This window comes from Brassica oleracea, unplaced genomic scaffold, assembly GCF_000695525.1.
Source record: "Brassica oleracea var. oleracea cultivar TO1000 unplaced genomic scaffold, BOL UnpScaffold01173, whole genome shotgun sequence".
In the NCBI taxonomy this organism is placed as follows: Eukaryota; Viridiplantae; Streptophyta; class Magnoliopsida; order Brassicales; family Brassicaceae; genus Brassica; species Brassica oleracea.
Window position 1 is genome coordinate 13,401 of NW_013617729.1, and position 9,936 is coordinate 23,336.

At 33.4% G+C, this 9,936-nt stretch overlaps 1 pseudogene; it reads left to right on the plus strand.

The window, feature by feature from the left end:
* Positions 1 to 780: 780 nt before the first annotated feature.
* LOC106321011 lies at positions 781 to 7,020 on the plus strand (annotated as a pseudogene).
* Positions 7,021 to 9,936: the final 2,916 nt, after the last annotated feature.

Sequence of the window (9,936 nt, forward strand, 5' to 3'; positions counted from 1 at the left end):
GAGTCCATTAATGCGAAATAAACAAATAACTCTTAAGCGTTTGAAAAAAACAGTTGTGTTCTTGCTTCTAACTTGCCGCTTTGAAAGAATATGCTCACAAAATATCCTAGTTTTGGTGCTTCTGATGCAAGCAACACATTGTGACCAGGCGGCCCTAACCAGTTTCCAGCTAACTTTGATGCAAAACCTAAAGGGGTCCGGTCAAATCCATTCAGAATTGATCCGACACATCAACTCCTCCTTTCTTTTCACTGTTCAATACGAAGAAGACGAATCCCTGAATCTGGGAGTGATCGCTACCTTGGCGTGCAATCAAGAAAATGTATTGGAATGTTACTATGGAGATTGGAATAATGGCAATGGAATGAGAAACATAATGTTTCTTACTCTCCCATTATATGCTTTTCTCTGATAACTAGTTCATGGCATCCTTTGTTCCTCTCTGTAGGTTAACAACAACATTATTTACAGCACAGTACTTAGAGAGAGTAAACTCAGAAACTAGAATGATTGATTTTTTAGCCTGATGGAACGGACTCATGTATAGTACCATCGGGATATTTGATGATATGGTTCTATCAAAAAAAAAGGGAACAACGGTCCAAATATGAAAAGATTTATAAGTACAATTGGCTAATCATATGATTAAATAGAGAAAATGCAAAAACGAAAATAGAGGGAAAGATTTTTTAAGTAGAAGTACAAACCTCTCAATAAATACAACCAATCCCTCTCCTCGTCTCTTCACATCAACAAATCAGAGAAAATAACTCTTTAACAATGGGCGAGTTCGTGGAAGGAGATTTGGTTGAAGTATGCAGCAAAGAAGATGGTTTACTTGGAGGCCAAGGTATAGCCCAAGCTTCCCCACGGCTCTTTCTACAATGTTGAGTACAAGAACCTTGTGACTGGAGGTGAAGACCCTCAGGCGTTGGTAGAAACCATCTCCGCCGACGAAATCCGTCCGATGCCACCCAAGTTATCTCAGCCGTCGATGTTTAGCCTCCATGATAAGGTTGATGCTTTTGACTTAGACGCGTGGTGGTTCGGAGGGATCACCGGTCAAGAAGGCGATACGTACTCCGTTTACTTTCCAACGACCAACGATGTGTGCAAGTACCCACTTCAACGTCTCAGAAGGCATCTCGAATTTGTCAATGGTCAATGGGTTCCTTCAACAACAAGGCAACGATGAGCTTCTTAGATTCTCCTATGCTTCTGGGTCACTAGTTATTGGTCTTGATAATCTGCAACGTTTCTTGTTGAAATCTTCCTGTTCTCTTTTTATATCAGTTTCCAAAAATGGTTGCTGTCTTCAAGACGTCCAGATAAAATAGGTCAACTGCTTGTGCAACAAATAGTTGCTGTCTTGTTGAAATCTTCATGTTCTCTTTTTTTAAACCAATATTAACTTAAGAAACGCATAAAGAGATAGGGATAAAAGATGCTCTTAGCCCTAGAAAGTTTGACCATTTTGTATTATCTATATTAAATCGTTAAAAGATAATATCTGATTATTAAATGGGTATTTTCATCATATTAGTCTCCAAGAGTAATATGAATAATCATCTAAGAGCAAAAGTGGAACCATTTTGAAGAATATCAATCAAAACATAATAAATCAATTTTTTTATAGTGGCTCTTAATTTTTTATGGAGTAATATAGATTCTAGAGTATAAATACTAATTATCGATTTTGTCACATATAACCAGACAAGTCTTCTGGAAGCTCCTTTGGTCCAGTGGTTTGACCCAGAGTTCATTAATGCTTTTACACCAAGAAATTTGTGTTTCAATTCCCGGAAAATGCGGAATTATGCGAATTAAGGGAAAAAAATGCTTACAAGAGATCTGCAGCATGGCGCAAGGAGTACCGTCAAGCGTGGATCCCATAGGACGGCTCAGGTGATGCAGTCAGATGTGAATCCTCATACGTCAGGTAAAATTGTCGGCTGTAGAATCGTCTGTAATATTTTTCATAGCTGTAATGACATAATTATTAAAAAAAAAAACGGACAAGTCTTGGGCCTCTACCAGAGATAAAAGCCCGTTACTCCCTCAACCCTCCGGCATCAGCCTTGACGTCATCTTGAAGTCAGGACATCACTTATTGCTAAGCGGCTTATTAGAGCATGTTCATTAGTGAAACCCTTTAAGTGTCCCTTAATGATTTTTTAACTATTAAAATTAAGATAATGAATTTTGTTAAGAGACACTTAATTATAGTGGTTTATTGGTGGTCTCTTAATTAAAGTACTTAACAATTAAAAAAGATTAATTTTTTTTTAAACATAAACTTTTAAACAAAAATTTAATTTATTTATTAAATAAAACAAAGTCAAACATAACATTTTAAACAAAGATTTTGAAATAGAAACATGAAAACATGAGAACAAATAGTAGGAAAATAAACGATAATAATTTGAAAGAAACATAGAAGCTCAATTGTTGTCTTGATCACGTCCAAATTTACGCCATATATGTTCAACCAAATCACCTTTCAGTTGTTGATGTGCTTGTCTATCACGAATTCTTGTTCGAACACCCATCTGATTGGCGATATTTGTTTGAATTATTCAAACATGATTCTACTTCTTAAGATACAGTATCAAGGAACACAATCAAAGACATGCATCATGCTTCTTATTATCGATCAAGAAACGCAATGAAAGACAAGCTTAATTGAATTATTCAAACATGATTCTACTTCTTAAGATACAGTATCAAGGAACACAATCAAAGACATGCATCATGCTTCTTATTATCGATCAAGAAACGCAATGAAAGACAAGCTTAATTGAATTATTCAAACATGATTCTACTTCTTAAGATACAGTATCAAGGAACACAATCAAAGACATGCATCATGCTTCTTATTATCGATCAAGAAACGCAATGAAAGACAAGCTTAATTGAATTATTCAAACATGATTCTACTTCTTAAGATACAGTATCAAGGAACACAATCAAAGACATGCATCATGCTTCTTATTATCGATCAAGAAACGCAATGAAAGACAAGCTTAATTGAATTATTCAAACATGATTCTACTTCTTAAGATACAGTATCAAGGAACACAATCAAAGACATGCATCATGCTTCTTATTATCGATCAAGAAACGCAATGAAAGACAAGCTTAATTGAATTATTCAAACATGATTCTACTTCTTAAGATACAGTATCAAGGAACACAATCAAAGACATGCATCATGCTTCTTATTATCGATCAAGAAACGCAATGAAAGACAAGCTTAATTGAATTATTCAAACATGATTCTACTTCTTAAGATACAGTATCAAGGAACACAATCAAAGACATGCATCATGCTTCTTATTATCGATCAAGAAACGCAATGAAAGACAAGCTTAATTGAATTATTCAAACATGATTCTACTTCTTAAGATACAGTATCAAGGAACACAATCAAAGACATGCATCATGCTTCTTATTATCGATCAAGAAACGCAATGAAAGACAAGCTTAATTGAATTATTCAAACATGATTCTACTTCTTAAGATACAGTATCAAGGAACACAATCAAAGACATGCATCATGCTTCTTATTATCGATCAAGAAACGCAATGAAAGACAAGCTTAATTGAATTATTCAAACATGATTCTACTTCTTAAGATACAGTATCAAGGAACACAATCAAAGACATGCATCATGCTTCTTATTATCGATCAAGAAACGCAATGAAAGACAAGCTTAATTGAATTATTCAAACATGATTCTACTTCTTAAGATACAGTATCAAGGAACACAATCAAAGACATGCATCATGCTTCTTATTATCGATCAAGAAACGCAATGAAAGACAAGCTTAATTGAATTATTCAAACATGATTCTACTTCTTAAGATACAGTATCAAGGAACACAATCAAAGACATGCATCATGCTTCTTATTATCGATCAAGAAACGCAATGAAAGACAAGCTTAATTGAATTATTCAAACATGATTCTACTTCTTAAGATACAGTATCAAGGAACACAATCAAAGACATGCATCATGCTTCTTATTATCGATCAAGAAACGCAATGAAAGACAAGCTTAATTGAATTATTCAAACATGATTCTACTTCTTAAGATACAGTATCAAGGAACACAATCAAAGACATGCATCATGCTTCTTATTATCGATCAAGAAACGCAATGAAAGACAAGCTTAATTGAATTATTCAAACATGATTCTACTTCTTAAGATACAGTATCAAGGAACACAATCAAAGACATGCATCATGCTTCTTATTATCGATCAAGAAACGCAATGAAAGACAAGCTTAATTGAATTATTCAAACATGATTCTACTTCTTAAGATACAGTATCAAGGAACACAATCAAAGACATGCATCATGCTTCTTATTATCGATCAAGAAACGCAATGAAAGACAAGCTTAATTGAATTATTCAAACATGATTCTACTTCTTAAGATACAGTATCAAGGAACACAATCAAAGACATGCATCATGCTTCTTATTATCGATCAAGAAACGCAATGAAAGACAAGCTTAATTGAATTATTCAAACATGATTCTACTTCTTAAGATACAGTATCAAGGAACACAATCAAAGACATGCATCATGCTTCTTATTATCGATCAAGAAACGCAATGAAAGACAAGCTTAATTGAATTATTCAAACATGATTCTACTTCTTAAGATACAGTATCAAGGAACACAATCAAAGACATGCATCATGCTTCTTATTATCGATCAAGAAACGCAATGAAAGACAAGCTTAATTGAATTATTCAAACATGATTCTACTTCTTAAGATACAGTATCAAGGAACACAATCAAAGACATGCATCATGCTTCTTATTATCGATCAAGAAACGCAATGAAAGACAAGCTTAATTGAATTATTCAAACATGATTCTACTTCTTAAGATACAGTATCAAGGAACACAATCAAAGACATGCATCATGCTTCTTATTATCGATCAAGAAACGCAATGAAAGACAAGCTTAATTGAATTATTCAAACATGATTCTACTTCTTAAGATACAGTATCAAGGAACACAATCAAAGACATGCATCATGCTTCTTATTATCGATCAAGAAACGCAATGAAAGACAAGCTTAATTGAATTATTCAAACATGATTCTACTTCTTAAGATACAGTATCAAGGAACACAATCAAAGACATGCATCATGCTTCTTATTATCGATCAAGAAACGCAATGAAAGACAAGCTTAATTGAATTATTCAAACATGATTCTACTTCTTAAGATACAGTATCAAGGAACACAATCAAAGACATGCATCATGCTTCTTATTATCGATCAAGAAACGCAATGAAAGACAAGCTTAATTGAATTATTCAAACATGATTCTACTTCTTAAGATACAGTATCAAGGAACACAATCAAAGACATGCATCATGCTTCTTATTATCGATCAAGAAACGCAATGAAAGACAAGCTTAATTGAATTATTCAAACATGATTCTACTTCTTAAGATACAGTATCAAGGAACACAATCAAAGACATGCATCATGCTTCTTATTATCGATCAAGAAACGCAATGAAAGACAAGCTTAATTGAATTATTCAAACATGATTCTACTTCTTAAGATACAGTATCAAGGAACACAATCAAAGACATGCATCATGCTTCTTATTATCGATCAAGAAACGCAATGAAAGACAAGCTTAATTGAATTATTCAAACATGATTCTACTTCTTAAGATACAGTATCAAGGAACACAATCAAAGACATGCATCATGCTTCTTTACCTTCCGATTCGCCGGTGAAGCAACAATAATTGTTTTCCTTCATCTCGGACAGCCACCATGACAGAGAGATCTCGCCGTTTTTCTACCCCGACGAGAGCAACAGATAGACATGACACCGTCTTCCAGCGTCGACATGACCCACCCACACATACACCGTCTCGTTGAGAAGATCCACCGGAAAGGAGAAAAATCGCCATATCGCCGGAGAGGAAAAGAGAACACGAAAGAATGAAAGAGAAGAAGGAGAGAGAGGAAACGCAAGCGACACCGATTGTCTCTCCAATTGCGATGCGACGCGTGGCGACCAAGGGGCGTTCCTTCTGTATGTTATTTAAGCTACGCCTTTTGTATTAATTCCATTTAATATTTTTTTTTAAACCTAATTTTCCTAAGCTACGGTGTTAAGATACACTAATGAACATGCTCTTAATCCTCTGGATCTGTGAATAGAAAAATTATTGTGAGCATACATAGGTTCCATCACCAGTTCACAGATACAGACCGTGACCCACAGAGCCCTACCGAAGGGTTATGTCAGCCATGTTTTGTGGATATTTGACACTCGTTACATCAAATATAAGGTAACGTAACGTATATGCATGCATCCCTCGTACGTCTTTTTTTTATGACTTATTTTTGTTGTTGTAACTGTGTGGAAGACGCAACAACGTGATGGACTTGAAGCAGCAATGGTTCTACAGAAAGACAATTGGTTTCCACGTCTTGTAAACTCAGTCGGGGTAAATACACATATTTTTGCAAACTAATTTGTAGGTATTCAAATGAAAATTGATAAACTCAATAATAATTATATATAATTAATAATTTATGGTAGGGAATTGGAGTTACGATCGGGTACCATGTGATATGGCTCGTAAACTCAGTCGGTCATTTTTGGGGTTCGAGGTCCTGGAAGACTAAAGACACATCTCGTAACGTTTGGTAATATAATTACAACTTTACAAGACTCTATATTTTATATGTGAATATTTTAATATCTTGCTTAGTCTCGAAAAATAACAGATGATAATATCTTTATATGGTCTTGTGATTATAATGAAGGTGGCTAAGCTTATTTACGATGGGAGATAGTTGGCACAACAACCACCATGCGTTTGAAACATCAGCGAGGCATGGCTTTGAGTGGTGGCAGATAGATATCACCTGGTACCTCATTCGATTATTTGAGATTCTTGGATTAGCCACCGATGTGAAATTACCTTCAGAGTTCCAGAAACAAAAGATGTCTCTCTCTTGTTCATCTTGATTCCAAAACATGAAATGCATGCACGAGAGATAATATAAGAGGAGACTGAAGATTGTTTAAGACCACCTCCAATGGAGGTTTTTCCCATTGGAGTTTTTAAAATATGTATTATGTATATATATATGTATATTATATACATAATACATATTTTAAAGGTTTCAATGGGAAGAACTTCATTGGAGGTGCTCTAATAGTGCTTTATTGGGTGTTTTTTGAAATAAAGATTCTTTGTCGTGATCTTAAAGATGTTTTGGATGCGTAGTCGAGACTATGCTCTCCGCGCGCACATATATTCATTATGAACGCTTTTGATATTCAGGTTATGAATGGAAGGGCAGAACAAGTGCAGTTCTCCCGCAATGCATTTACCATTCACGTTTTTCTGTTTGCAAAAGCAGTTTAAACGGGAGTCGAGAGATCTGCATGCAGTTCAATATTTTTGTCTTTTTATGGAAAAAGCAGGAGATCTGCATGCAGATGTCATCCGCTAACATTTGGTGGTGTTGATCTGTTTTTTTTTTTTTTTTTGATAATAAATAGTTTTGTTACAAACACTTAACTTTAAAATATATTTATCTGATTTTATAAATAATGTACAATGATTAGCTCAAACTATATAGTTTACACTAATAATGTTTGTGTTGTTTTAAAATTATAAGCATGACGTTCAATCGCAAACACATTTTCAAAGGAAGAAGATATAAATCTTCCTACATAAATATCATGGGGTAAGTAGTTAATATTTTTTTATGTTTTAAAATAGTTAATATATAGGTAAATGATTGAAATTTTGTAAATCTATTGAAAGAAGACAATTTTAAAAGACATCTCAACCGAGAACGTGTATTTATTGAGTTGTACGATCAAATAATTTTCATGACTAATTACCGTTTCAAATATCTTACACCCACTGGTAGAGAGTTTTCCGGTGGTAAATTTGACCAAAAGTTCAATATTTGTGTAACCTACCGGTTCTTTCAAGAAAATCTTGATCACCTAAAAAGAAAATAAAAGAAGTATAAGTATCTTATAAAACATTTACAGACATTTCGGCAGATACTATAACATCTAAGATATTTGTTTAGATATCAAGGTGTAATTTTTATTGTTTTAATATATGATATGTAGTTTTGAACTAATTTTGTCATTCATAAGTTATAATAAATTATTTGATCGGTTTGATATGCTTCTCTCCTGCATGATCCGCTTGATCTGCACTTGTCTCACTTGATCTGCACTTGTCCTGCTTGATCTGCATGATCTGCTTGATCTGTCCCGCATGTCCCGCTTGAACTGCTTTACCATTCGAAGCCTTATAGAAACATCTCCTCTCATACCCCTAAATGTGAAAGACCAATCTCTCAAGGACCCATTCTATTTTTAATATTATTTTGATATATTTTTAATTCTAAAGCTTAGTATTTTACATATTTACCCCTAACCCTAATAACAAAAAGATAATAGAAGTTGACACTTCTTTTTTATTTTATTCCTACTTTTTTTTTCTCTCTTCTCTCGTCTCGAGCGTCACTCTCTGCGATTTCTTTCTTCTATCTTTTCTCCCTTCTCTCTGCGGTTCTTTCTTATATCTTTTCATCACAGGTGATGGAGCCAGCAACAACAAATGTCGAAGGTGATGAAGATGACATCAATGGCATTTTTTTCTACTCGCGGTTCAGATCCGTTTAGAACAACAACGAGTTAATACGATGAGGATTTATGGGTTTATGCTTCAATTTAGGGTTTTTGGTTCTGGATGATTTCTGATTCTAGGTTGTTAAAGGAGATTTAGGGTTTTCTATGATTTAGGGTTCTTATTGTTCTTGCTCTCTCTTTTAAGTCATTTTCGTGTTTTTATTTATTTAATGTTCAGATCTGAATTCTGGTTAACTCAGTATTACTAACTCAGTCAAACTCGGTATAACTAACTTAGTAGTACTCAGTATTACGTAGTGTTACTAGTATAACTCAGTCTAACTCAGTATAACTAACTCTCAGTCGTACGCAATATAACCAGTATAACTCAGTATAACTCAATCGGACTCGGTATACCTAAGTGTCAGTATTACACAGTATAACTCAATCGGACTCGGTATATCTAAGTGTCAGTATTACGCAGTATTACCAGTATAACTCGGTATAACCAATATAACTCAGTATAACTAAACACTAGTGTTACCTAGTATAACAAAGTATAATCCAGTACAACTAAGTAATACTATACGGTATAATGTGGTATCCAAAATTTTTAAAATTTTGAAATTTTGAAATTTTTAAAAATTCAAATTTTTTCGAAATTTTAAAATTTTGAAATTATTATTTATTATTTTCAAAAATAGAAAATGACAAAATCGGGTTTCTATATTTCATTAAAGCAATGAGGGTATATGAGATTTGAGAGGCCCATAGGAGATTGTTCTATGCCATGGAGGCATGGGAGAAGTTGGCTCACATTCATATTCATATTTTATGTTTACTATGGTTTTAAGTTAATAATCAGAAAATAATCTGTTTATATTTATTGTGATTTTCAGAATCCAAATATATATTTTCTCAATTTAAAATATAAATTATTGAATCTAAAAATCTAATGATGAAGAAAATATAGTTATTAAAAATATACAAAATTTTCAATAAAGTTATTTATCAAAATATAAAAATTTATGAGCCTCGTTTTGCTTGCAAATACTACTCGTATTCAGTGATTCATATCAAAATTCTATGTGATCCCCCAAAGAAATACTAATGATAACACTAAAAATGTGATGAGATATAGTATATATATTTTTTTTTTTTTGAAAGAATGTTAAATTTATTCATCAAAAAAAGCCTTATTACATAAATGCATCCTGTTCTTTATGTATACCTTAAGAAAACATCACCCTTTTACAAACTATTTTGGAACCAAAATTGCAT